The sequence below is a fragment of the Phyllobates terribilis genome, unplaced genomic scaffold (assembly GCF_046119375.1).
Source record: "Phyllobates terribilis strain yellow unplaced genomic scaffold, ASM4611937v1 Scaffold_12__6_contigs__length_324123572, whole genome shotgun sequence".
Taxonomy (NCBI): Eukaryota; Metazoa; Chordata; class Amphibia; order Anura; family Dendrobatidae; genus Phyllobates; species Phyllobates terribilis.
In genome coordinates, this window is record NW_027362772.1 from 95,884,029 (window position 1) to 95,898,178 (window position 14,150).

Consider the following 14,150-nt stretch of genomic DNA (forward strand, 5'->3'; position numbering starts at 1 on the left):
CTCTGGAGTATAATACAGGAGGTAACTCAGGATCAGTAATGTAATGTATGTACACAGTGACTGCACCAGCAGAATAGTGAGTGCAGCTCTGGAGTATAATACCGGATGTAACACAGGATCAGTAATGTAATGTATGTACACAGTGACTGCACCAGCAGAATAGTGAGTGCAGCTCTGGAGTATAATACAGGAGGTAACTCAGGATCAGTAATGTAATGTATGTGCACAGTGACTGCACCAGCAGAATAGTGAGTGCAGCTCTGGAGTATAATACAGGATGTAACTCAGGATCAGTAATGTAATGTATGTACACAGTGACTGCACCAGCAGAATAGTGAGTGCAGCTCTGGAATATAATACAGGATGTAACACAGGATCAGTAATGTAATGTATGTACACAATGACTGCTCCAGCAGAATAGTGAGTGCAGCTCTGGAGTATAATACCGGATGTAACACAGGATCAGTAATGTAATGTATGTACACAGTGACTGCACCAGCAGAATAGTGAGTGCAGCTCTGGAGTATAATACAGGAGGTAACTCAGGATCAGTAATGTAATGTATGTACACAGTGACTGCACCAGCAGAATAGTGAGTGCAGCTCTGGAGTATAATACAGGATGTAACTCAGGATCAGTAATGTAATGTATGTACACAATGACTGCTCCAGCAGAATAGTGAGTGCAGCTCTGGAGTATAATACAGGATGTAACTCAGGATCAGTAATGTAATGTATGTACACAATGACTGCTCCAGCAGAATAGTGAGTGCAGCTCTGGAGTATAATACAGGATGTAACTCAGGATGAGTAATGTAATGTATGTACACAGTGACTGCACCAGCAGAATAGTGAGTGCAGCACTGGAGTATAATACAGGATGTAACTCAGGATCAGTAATGTAATGTATGTACACAGTGACTGCACCAGCAGAATAGTGAGTGCAGCTCTGGAGTATAATACAGGATGTAACTCAGGATGAGTAATGTAATGTATGTACACAATGACTGCACCAGCAGAATAGTGAGTGCAGCTCTGGAGTATAATACAGGAGGTAACTCAGGATCAGTAATGTAATGTATGTACACAGTGACTGCACCAGCAGAATAGTGAGTGCAGCTCTGGAGTATAATACAGGATGTAACTCAGGATCAGTAATGTATGTACACAATGACTGCACCAGCAGAATAGTGAGTGCAGCTCTGGAGTATAATACAGGAGGTAACTCAGGATCAGTAATGTAATGTATGTACACAGTGACTGCACCAGCAGAATAGTGAGTGCAGCTCTGGAGTATAATACAGGATGTAACTCAGGATTAGTAATGTAATGTATGTACACTGTGACTGCACCAGCAGAATAGTGAGTGCAACTCTGGAGTATAATACAGGATGTAACTCAGGATGAGTAATGTAATGTATGTACACAATGACTGCTCCAGCAGAATAGTGAGTGCAGCTCTAGAGTATAATACAGGATGTAACTCAGGATGAGTAATGTAATGTATGTACACAGTGACTGCACCAGCAGAATAGTGAGTGCAGCTCTGGAGTATAATACAGGAGGTAACTCAGGATCAGTAATGTAATGTATGTACACAGTGACTGCACCAGCAGAATAGTGAGTGCAGCTCTGGAGTATAATACAGGATGTAACTCAGGATGAGTAATGTAATGTATGTACAAAATGACTGCACCAGCAGAATAGTGAGTGCAGCTCTGGAGTATAATACAGGAGGTAACTCAGGATCAGTAATGTAATGTATGTACACAGTGACTGCACCAGCAGAATAGTGAGTGCAGCTCTGGAGTATAATACAGGATGTAACTCAGGATCAGTAATGTAATGTATGTACACAGTGACTGCACCAGCAGAATAGTGAGTGCAGCTCTGGGGTATAATACAGGATGTAACTCAGGGTCAGTAATGTAATGTATGTACACAGTGACTGCACCAGCAGAATAGTGAATGCAGCTCTGGAGTATAATACAGAAGGTAACTCAGGATCAATAATGTATGTACACAGTGACTGCACCAGCAGAATAGTGAGTGCAGCTCTGGAGTATAATACAGGATGTAACTCAGGATCAGTAATGTAATGTATGTACACAGTGACTGCACCAGCAGAATAGTGAGCACAGCTCTGGGTTATATTACAGGATGTAACTCAGGATCTGTAATGTAATGTATGTACACAGTGACTGGACCAGCAGAATAGTGAGTGCAGCTCTGGGGTATAATACAGGATGTAACTCAGGATCAGTAATGTAATGTATGTACACAGTGACTGCACCAGCAGAATAGTGAGAGCAGCTCTGGAGTATAATACAGGATGTAACTCAGGATCAGTAATGTATGTACACAGTGACTGCACCAGCAGAATAGTGAGTGCAGCTCTGGAGTATAATGCAGGATGTAACTCAGGATCAGTAATGTAATGTATGTACACAGTGACTGCACCAGCAGAATAGTGAGTACAGCTCTGGAGTATAATACAGGATGTAACTCAGGATCAGTAATGTAATGTAATGTACACAGTGACCGCACCAGCAGAATAGTGAGTGCAGCTCTGGAGTATAATACAGGATGTAACTCAGGATCAGTAATGTAATGTATGTACACAGTGACTGCCCCAGCAGAATAGTGAGCACAGCTCTGGGTTATATTACAGGATGTAACTCAGGATCTGTAATGTAATGTATGTACACAGTGACTGGACCAGCAGAATAGTGAGTGCAGCTCTGGGGTATAATACAGGATGTAACTCAGGATCAGTAATGTAATGTATGTACACAGTGACTGCCCCAGCAGAATAGTGAGCACAGCTCTGGGTTATATTACAGGATGTAACTCAGGATCTGTAATGTAATGTATGTACACAGTGACTGGACCAGCAGAATAGTGAGTGCAGCTCTGGAGTATACTACAGGAAATACAGGATGTAACTCAGGATCAATAATGTAATGTATGTACACAGTGACTGCACCAGCAGAATAGTGAGTGCAGCTCTGGAGTATAATACAGGATGTAACTCAGGATCAGTGATGTAATGTATGTACACAGTGACTGCCCCAGCAGAATAGTGAGCACAGCTCTGGGGTATAATACAGGATGTAACTCAGGATCAGTAATGTAATGTATGTACACAGTGACTGCACCAGCAGAATAGTGAGTGCAGCTCTGGGGTATAATACAGGATGTAACTCAGGATCAGTAATGTAATGTATGTACACAGTGACTGCCCCAGCAGAATAGTGAGCACAGCTCTGGGTTATATTACAGGATGTAACTCAGGATCTGTAATGTAATGTATGTACACAGTGACTGGACCAGCAGAATAGTGAGTGCAGCTCTGGGGTATAATACAGGATGTAACTCAGGATCAGTAATGTAATGTATGTACACAGTGACTGCACCAGCAGAATAGTGAGAGCAGCTCTGGAGTATAATACAGGATGTAACTCAGGATCAGTAATGTATGTACACAGTGACTGCACCAGCAGAATAGTGAGTGCAGCTCTGGAGTATAATACAGGATGTAACTCAGGATCAGTAATGTAATGTATGTACACAGTGACTGCACCAGCAGAATAGTGAGTACAGCTCTGGAGTATAATACAGGATGTAACTCAGGATCAGTAATGTAATGTAATGTACACAGTGACCGCACCAGCAGAATAGTGAGTGCAGCTCTGGAGTATAATACAGGATGTAACTCAGGATCAGTAATGTATGTACACAGTGACTGCACCAGCAGAATAGTGAGTGCAGCTCTGGAGTATAATACAGGACGTAACTCAGGATCAATAATGTAATGTATGTACACAGTGACTGCACCAGCAGAATAGTGAGTGCAGCTCTGGAGTATAATACAGGATGTAACTCAGGATCAGTGATGTAATGTATGTACACAGTGACTGCCCCAGCAGAATAGTGAGCACAGCTCTGGGGTATAATACAGGATGTAACTCAGGATCAGTAATGTAATGTATGTACACAGTGACTGCACCAGCAGAATAGTGAGTGCAGCTCTGGGGTATAATACTGGATATAACTCAGGATCAGTAATGTAATGTATGTACACAGTGACTGCACCAGCAGAATAGTGAGTGCAGCTCTGGAGTATAATACAGGATGTAACTCAGGATCAGTAATGTATGTACACAGTGACTGCACCAGCAGAATAGTGAGAGCAGCTCTGGAGTATAATACAGGATGTAAATCAGGATCAGTAATGTAATGTATGTACACAGTGACTGCCCCAGCAGAATAGTGAGTGCAGCTCTGGGGTATAATACAGGATGTAACTCAGGATCAGTAATGTAATGTATGTACACAGTGACTGCACCAGCAGAATAGTGAGAGCAGCTCTGGAGTATAATACAGGATGTAACTCAGGATCAGTAATGTATGTACACAGTGACTGCACCAGCAGAATAGTGAGTGCAGCTCTGGAGTATAATACAGGATGTAACTCAGGATCAGTAATGTAATGTATGTACACAGTGACTGCACCAGCAGAATAGTGAGTGCAGCTCTGGAGTATAATACAGGATGTAACTCAGGATCAGTAATGTAATGTATGTACACAGTGACTGCCCCAGCAGAATAGTGAGCACAGCTCTGGGTTATATTACAGGATGTAACTCAGGATCTGTAATGTAATGTATGTACACAGTGACTGGACCAGCAGAATAGTGAGTGCAGCTCTGGGGTATAATACAGGATGTAACTCAGGATCAGTAATGTAATGTATGTACACAGTGACTGCCCCAGCAGAATAGTGAGCACAGCTCTGGGTTATATTACAGGATGTAACTCAGGATCTGTAATGTAATGTAATGTACACAGTGACTGCACCAGCAGAATAGTGAGAGCAGCTCTGGAGTATAATACAGGATGTAACTCAGGATCAGTAATGTATGTACACAGTGACTGCACCAGCAGAATAGTGAGTGCAGCTCTGGAGTATAATACAGGATGTAACTCAGGATCAGTAATGTAATGTATGTACACAGTGACTGCACCAGCAGAATAGTGAGTACAGCTCTGGAGTATAATACAGGATGTAACTCAGGATCAGTAATGTAATGTAATGTACACAGTGACCGCACCAGCAGAATAGTGAGTGCAGCTCTGGAGTATAAAACAGGATGTAACTCAGGATCAGTAATGTATGTACACAGTGACTGCACCAGCAGAATAGTGAGTGCAGCTCTGGAGTATAATACAGGACGTAACTCAGGATCAATAATGTAATATATGTACACAGTGACTGCACCAGCAGAATAGTGAGTGCAGCTCTGGAGTATAATACAGGATGTAACTCAGGATCAGTGATGTAATGTATGTACACAGTGACTGCCCCAGCAGAATAGTGAGCACAGCTCTGGGGTATAATACAGGATGTAACTCAGGATCAGTAATGTAATGTATGTACACAGTGACTGCACCAGCAGAATAGTGAGTGCAGCTCTGGAGTATAATACAGGATGTAACTCAGGATTAGTAATGTAATGTATGTACACAGTGACTGCACCAGCAGAATAGTGAGTGCAGCTCTGGAGTATAATACAGGAGGTAACTCAGGATCAGTAATGTAATGTATGTACACAGTGACTGCACCAGCAGAATAGTGAGTGCAGCTCTGGAGTATAATACAGGATGTAACTCAGGATCAGTAATGTATGTACACAATGACTGCACCAGCAGAATAGTGAGTGCAGCTCTGGAGTATAATACAGAAAATAACTCAGGATCAGTAATGTAATTTATGTACACAGTGACTGCACCAGCAGAATAGTGAGTACAGCTCTGGAGTATAATACAGGAAGTAACTCAGGATCAGTAATGTAATGTAATGTACACAGTGACCGCACCAGCAGAATAGTGAGTGCAGCTCTGAAGTATAATACAGGATGTAACTCAGGATCAGTAATGTAATGCATGTACACAGTGACTGCACCAGCAGAATAGTGAGTGCAGCTCTGGAGTATAATACAGGATGTAACTCAGGATCAGTAATGTAATGTATGTACACAGTGACTGCACCAGCAGAATAGTGAGAGCAGCTCTGGAGTATAATACAGGATGTAACTCAGGATCAGTAATGTAATGTATGTACACAGTGACTGCCCCAGCAGAATAGTGAGCACAGCTCTGGGGTATAATACAGGATGTAACTCAGGATCAGTAATGTAATGTATGTACACAGTGACTGCACCAGCAGAATAGTGAGTGCAGCTCTGGGGTATAATACTGGATGTAACTCAGGATCAGTAATGTAATGTAATGTACACAGTGACCGCACCAGCAGAATAGTGAGTGCAGCTCTGGAGTATAATACAGGATGTAACTCAGGATCAGTAATGTATGTACACAGTGACTGCACCAGCAGAATAGTGAGTGCAGCTCTGGAGTATAATACAGGACGTAACTCAGGATCAATAATGTAATGTATGTACACAGTGACTGCACCAGCAGAATAGTGAGTGCAGCTCTGGAGTATAATACAGGATGTAACTCAGGATCAGTAATGTAATGTATGTACACAGTGACTGCCCCAGCAGAATAGTGAGCACAGCTCTGGGGTATAATACAGGATGTAACTCAGGATCAGTAATGTAATGTATGTACACAGTGACTGCACCAGCAGAATAGTGAGTGCAGCTCTGGGGTATAATACTGGATATAACTCAGGATCAGTAATGTAATGTATGTACACAGTGACTGCACCAGCAGAATAGTGAGAGCAGCTCTGGAGTATAATACAGGATGTAAATCAGGATCAGTAATGTAATGTATGTACACAGTGACTGCACCAGCAGAATAGTGAGCACAGCTCTGGGGTATAATACAGGATTTAACTCAGGATCAGTAATGTAATGTATGTACACAGTGACTGCACCAGCAGAATAGTGAGTGCAGCTCTGGAGTATAATACAGGATGTAACTCAGGATCAGTAATGTAATGTATGTACACAGTGACTGCCCCAGCAGAATAGTGAGCACAGCTCTGGGGTATAATACAGGATTTAACTCAGGATCAGTAATGTAATGTATGTACACAGTGACTGCACCAGCAGAATAGTGAGTGCAGCTCTGGAGTATAATACAGGATGTAACTCAGGATCAGTAATGTAATGTATGTACACAGTGACTGCACCAGCAGAATAGTGAGAGCAGCTCTGGAGTATAATACAGGATGTAACTCAGGATCAGTAATGTAATGTATGTACACAGTGACTGCAGCAGCAGAATAGTGAGTGCAGCTCTGGAGTATAATACAGGATGTAACTCAGGATCAGTAATGTATGTACACAGTGACTGCACCAGCAGAATAGTGAGTGCAGCTCTGGAGTATAATACAGGATGTAACTCAGGATCAGTAATGTAATGTATGTACACAGTGACTGCACCAGCAGAATAGTGAGTGCAGCTCTGGAGTATAATACAGGATGTAACTCAGGATTAGTAATGTAATGCATGTACACAGTGACTGCACCAGCAGAATAGTGAGTGCAGCTCTGGAGTATAATACAGGAGGTAACTCAGGATCAGTAATGTAATGTATGTACACAGTGACTGCACCAGCAGAATAGTGAGTGCAGCTCTGGAGTATAATACAGGATGTAACTCAGGATCAGTAATGTATGTACACAGTGACTGCACCAGCAGAATAGTGAGTGCAGCTCTGGAGTATAATACAGGATGTAACTCAGGATCAGTAATGTAATGTATGTACACAGTGACTGCACCAGCAGAATAGTGAGTGCAGCTCTGGAGTATAATACAGGATGTAACTCAGGATCAGTAATGTAATGTATGTACACAGTGACTGCCCCAGCAGAATAGTGAGCACAGCTCTGGGTTATATTACAGGATGTAACTCAGGATCTGTAATGTAATGTATGTACACAGTGACTGGACCAGCAGAATAGTGAGTGCAGCTCTGGGGTATAATACAGGATGTAACTCAGGATCAGTAATGTAATGTATGTACACAGTGACTGCCCCAGCAGAATAGTGAGCACAGCTCTGGGTTATATTACAGGATGTAACTCAGGATCTGTAATGTAATGTATGTACACAGTGACTGGACCAGCAGAATAGTGAGTGCAGCTCTGGGGTATAATACAGGATGTAACTCAGGATCAGTAATGTAATGTATGTACACAGTGACTGCACCAGCAGAATAGTGAGAGCAGCTCTGGAGTATAATACAGGATGTAACTCAGGATCAGTAATGTATGTACACAGTGACTGCACCAGCAGAATAGTGAGTGCAGCTCTGGAGTATAATACAGGATGTAACTCAGGATCAGTAATGTAATGTATGTACACAGTGACTGCACCAGCAGAATAGTGAGTACAGCTCTGGAGTATAATACAGGATGTAACTCAGGATCAGTAATGTAATGTAATGTACACAGTGACCGCACCAGCAGAATAGTGAGTGCAGCTCTGGAGTATAAAACAGGATGTAACTCAGGATCAGTAATGTATGTACACAGTGACTGCACCAGCAGAATAGTGAGTGCAGCTCTGGAGTATAATACAGGACGTAACTCAGGATCAATAATGTAATATATGTACACAGTGACTGCACCAGCAGAATAGTGAGTGCAGCTCTGGAGTATAATACAGGATGTAACTCAGGATCAGTGATGTAATGTATGTACACAGTGACTGCCCCAGCAGAATAGTGAGCACAGCTCTGGGGTATAATACAGGATGTAACTCAGGATCAGTAATGTAATGTATGTACACAGTGACTGCACCAGCAGAATAGTGAGTGCAGCTCTGGAGTATAATACAGGATGTAACTCAGGATTAGTAATGTAATGTATGTACACAGTGACTGCACCAGCAGAATAGTGAGTGCAGCTCTGGAGTATAATACAGGAGGTAACTCAGGATCAGTAATGTAATGTATGTACACAGTGACTGCACCAGCAGAATAGTGAGTGCAGCTCTGGAGTATAATACAGGATGTAACTCAGGATCAGTAATGTATGTACACAATGACTGCACCAGCAGAATAGTGAGTGCAGCTCTGGAGTATAATACAGAAAATAACTCAGGATCAGTAATGTAATTTATGTACACAGTGACTGCACCAGCAGAATAGTGAGTACAGCTCTGGAGTATAATACAGGAAGTAACTCAGGATCAGTAATGTAATGTAATGTACACAGTGACCGCACCAGCAGAATAGTGAGTGCAGCTCTGAAGTATAATACAGGATGTAACTCAGGATCAGTAATGTAATGCATGTACACAGTGACTGCACCAGCAGAATAGTGAGTGCAGCTCTGGAGTATAATACAGGATGTAACTCAGGATCAGTAATGTAATGTATGTACACAGTGACTGCACCAGCAGAATAGTGAGAGCAGCTCTGGAGTATAATACAGGATGTAACTCAGGATCAGTAATGTAATGTATGTACACAGTGACTGCCCCAGCAGAATAGTGAGCACAGCTCTGGGGTATAATACAGGATGTAACTCAGGATCAGTAATGTAATGTATGTACACAGTGACTGCACCAGCAGAATAGTGAGTGCAGCTCTGGGGTATAATACTGGATGTAACTCAGGATCAGTAATGTAATGTAATGTACACAGTGACCGCACCAGCAGAATAGTGAGTGCAGCTCTGGAGTATAATACAGGATGTAACTCAGGATCAGTAATGTATGTACACAGTGACTGCACCAGCAGAATAGTGAGTGCAGCTCTGGAGTATAATACAGGACGTAACTCAGGATCAATAATGTAATGTATGTACACAGTGACTGCACCAGCAGAATAGTGAGTGCAGCTCTGGAGTATAATACAGGATGTAACTCAGGATCAGTAATGTAATGTATGTACACAGTGACTGCCCCAGCAGAATAGTGAGCACAGCTCTGGGGTATAATACAGGATGTAACTCAGGATCAGTAATGTAATGTATGTACACAGTGACTGCACCAGCAGAATAGTGAGTGCAGCTCTGGGGTATAATACTGGATATAACTCAGGATCAGTAATGTAATGTATGTACACAGTGACTGCACCAGCAGAATAGTGAGAGCAGCTCTGGAGTATAATACAGGATGTAAATCAGGATCAGTAATGTAATGTATGTACACAGTGACTGCCCCAGCAGAATAGTGAGCACAGCTCTGGGGTATAATACAGGATTTAACTCAGGATCAGTAATGTAATGTATGTACACAGTGACTGCACCAGCAGAATAGTGAGTGCAGCTCTGGAGTATAATACAGGATGTAACTCAGGATCAGTAATGTAATGTATGTACACAGTGACTGCACCAGCAGAATAGTGAGAGCAGCTCTGGAGTATAATACAGGATGTAACTCAGGATCAGTAATGTAATGTATGTACACAGTGACTGCAGCAGCAGAATAGTGAGTGCAGCTCTGGAGTATAATACAGGATGTAACTCAGGATCAGTAATGTATGTACACAGTGACTGCACCAGCAGAATAGTGAGTGCAGCTCTGGAGTATAATACAGGATGTAACTCAGGATCAGTAATGTAATGTATGTACACAGTGACTGCACCAGCAGAATAGTGAGTGCAGCTCTGGAGTATAATACAGGATGTAACTCAGGATTAGTAATGTAATGCATGTACACAGTGACTGCACCAGCAGAATAGTGAGTGCAGCTCTGGAGTATAATACAGGAGGTAACTCAGGATCAGTAATGTAATGTATGTACACAGTGACTGCACCAGCAGAATAGTGAGTGCAGCTCTGGAGTATAATACAGGATGTAACTCAGGATCAGTAATGTATGTACACAATGACTGCACCAGCAGAATAGTGAGTGCAGCTCTGGAGTATAATACAGAAAATAACTCAGGATCAGTAATGTAATTTATGTACACAGTGACTGCACCAGCAGAATAGTGAGTACAGCTCTGGAGTATAATACAGGATGTAACTCAGGATCAGTAATGTAATGTAATGTACACAGTGACCGCACCAGCAGAATAGTGAGTGCAGCTCTGAAGTATAATACAGGATGTAACTCAGGATCAGTAATGTAATGCATGTACACAGTGACTGCACCAGCAGAATAGTGAGTGCAGCTCTGGAGTATAATACAGGATGTAACTCAGGATCAGTAATGTAATGTATGTACACAGTGACTGCACCAGCAGAATAGTGAGAGCAGCTCTGGAGTATAATACAGGATGTAACTCAGGATCAGTAATGTAATGTATGTACACAGTGACTGCACCAGCAGAATAGTGAGTGCAGCTCTGGAGTATAATACAGGATGTAACTCAGGATCAGTAATGTATGTACACAGTGACTGCACCAGCAGAATAGTGAGTGCAGCTCTGGAGTATAATACAGGACGTAACTCAGGATCAATAATGTAATGTATGTACACAGTGACTCCACCAGCAGAATAGTGAGTGCAGCTCTGGAGTATAATACAGGATGTAACTCAGGATCAGTAATGTAATGTATGTACACAGTGACTGCCCCAGCAGAATAGTGAGCACAGCTCTGGGGTATAATACAGGATGTAACTCAGGATCAGTAATATAATGTATGTACACAGTGACTGCACCAGCAGAATAGTGAGTGCAGCTCTGGGGTATAATACTGAATGTAACTCAGGATCAGTAATGTAATGTATGTACACAGTGACTGCACCAGCAGAATAGTGAGAGCAGCTCTGGAGTATAATACAGGATGTAACTCAGGATCAGTAATGTATGTACACAGTGACTGCACCAGCAGAATAGTGAGTGCAGCTCTGGAGTATAATACAGGATGTAACTCAGGATCAGTAATGTAATGTATGTACACAGTGACTGCACCAGCAGAATAGTGAGTACAGCTCTGGAGTATAATACAGGATGTAGCTCAGGATCAGTAATGTAATGTAATGTACACAGTGACCGCACCAGCAGAATAGTGAGTGCAGCTCTGGAGTATAATACAGGATGTAACTCAGGATCAGTAATGTATGTACACAGTGACTGCACCAGCAGAATAGTGAGTGCAGCTCTGGAGTATAATACAGGATGTAACTCAGGATCAGTAATGTAATGTATGTACACAGTGACTGCACCAGCAGAATAGAGAGTGCAGCTCTGGAGTATAATACAGGATGTAACTCAGGATCAGTAATGTAATGTAATGTACACAGTGACCGCACCAGCAGAATAGTGAGTGCAGCTCTGGAGTATAATACAGGATGTAACTCAGGATCAGTAATGTAATGTATGTACACAGTGACTGCCCCAGCAGAATAGTGAGCACAGCTCTGCAGTATAATACAGGATATAACTCAGGATCAGTAATGTAATGTATGTACACAGTGACTGCACCAGCAGAATAGTGAGTGCAGCTCTGGAGTATAATACAGGAGGTAACTCAGGATCAGTAATGTAATGTATGTACACAGTGACTGCACCAGCAGAATAGTGAGTGCAGCTCTGGAGTATAATACAGGATGTAACTCAGGATCAGTAATGTAATGTATGTACACAGTGACTGCACCAGCAGAATAGTGAGTGCAGCTCTGGGGTATAATACTGGATGTAACTCAGGATCAGTAATGTAATGTATGTACCCAGTGACTGCACCAGCAGAATAGTGAGTGCAGCTCTGGAGTATAATACAGGATGTAACTCAGGAGCAGTAATGTAATGTATGTACACAGTGACTGCACCAGCAGAATAGTGAGAGCAGCTCTGGAGTATAATACAGGATGTAACTCAGGATCAGTAATGTAATGTATGTACACAGTGACTGCACCAGCAGAATAGTGAGTGCAGCTCTGGAGTATAATACAGGACGTAACTCAGGATCAATAATGTAATGTATGTACACAGTGACTGCACCAGCAGAATAGTCAGTGCAGCTCTGGAGTATAATACAGGATGTAACTCAGGATCAGTAATGTAATGTATGTACACAGTGACTGCACCAGCAGAATAGTGAGTGCAGCTCTGGGGTATAATACTGGATGTAACTCAGGATCAGTAATGTAATGTATGTACACAGTGACTGCACCAGCAGAATAGTGAGAGCAGCTCTGGAGTATAATACAGGATGTAACTCAGGATCAGTAATGTATGTACACAGTGACTGCACCAGCAGAATAGTGAGTGCAGCTCTGGAGTATAATACAGGATGTAACTCAGAATCAGTAATGTAATGTATGTACACAGTGACTGCACCAGCAGAATAGTGAGTACAGCTCTGGAGTATAATACAGGATGTAACTCAGGATCAGTAATGTAATGTAATGTACACAGTGACCGCACCAGCAGAATAGTGAGTGCAGCTCTGGAGTATAATACAGGATGTAACTCAGGATCAGTAATGTATGTACACAGTGACTGCACCAGCAGAATAGTGAGTGCAGCTCTGGAGTATAATACAGGATGTAACTCAGGATCAGTAATGTAATGTATGTACACAGTGACTGCCCCAGCAGAATAGTGAGCACAGCTCTGGGGTATAATACAGGATGTAACTCAGGATCAGTAATGTAATGTATGTACACAGTGACTGCACCAGCAGAATAGTGAGTGCAGCTCTGGGGTATAATACTGGATGTAACTCAGGATCAGTAATGTAATGTATGTACCCAGTGACTGCACCAGCAGAATAGTGAGAGCAGCTCTGGAGTATAATACAGGATGTAACTCAGGATCAGTAATGTAATGTATGTACACAGTGACTGCACCAGCAGAATAGTGAGCACAGCTCTGGGGTATAATACAGGATGTAACTCAGGATCAGTAATGTAATGTATGTACACAGTGACTGCACCAGCAGAATAGTGAGTGCAGCTCTGGGGTATAATACTGGATGTAACTCAGGATCAGTAATGTAATGTATGTACACAGTGACTGCACCAGCAGAATAGTGAGTACAGCTCTGGGGTATAATACAGGAGGTAACTCAGGATCAGTAATGTAATGTATGTACACAGTGACTGCACCAGCAGAATAGTGAGTGCTGCTCTGGGGTATAATACAGGATGTAACTCAGGATCAGTAATGTATGTACACAGTGACTGCACCAGCAGAATAGTGAGTGCAGCTCTGGAGTATAATACAGGATGTAACTCAGGATCAGTAATGTAATGCATGTACACAGTGACTG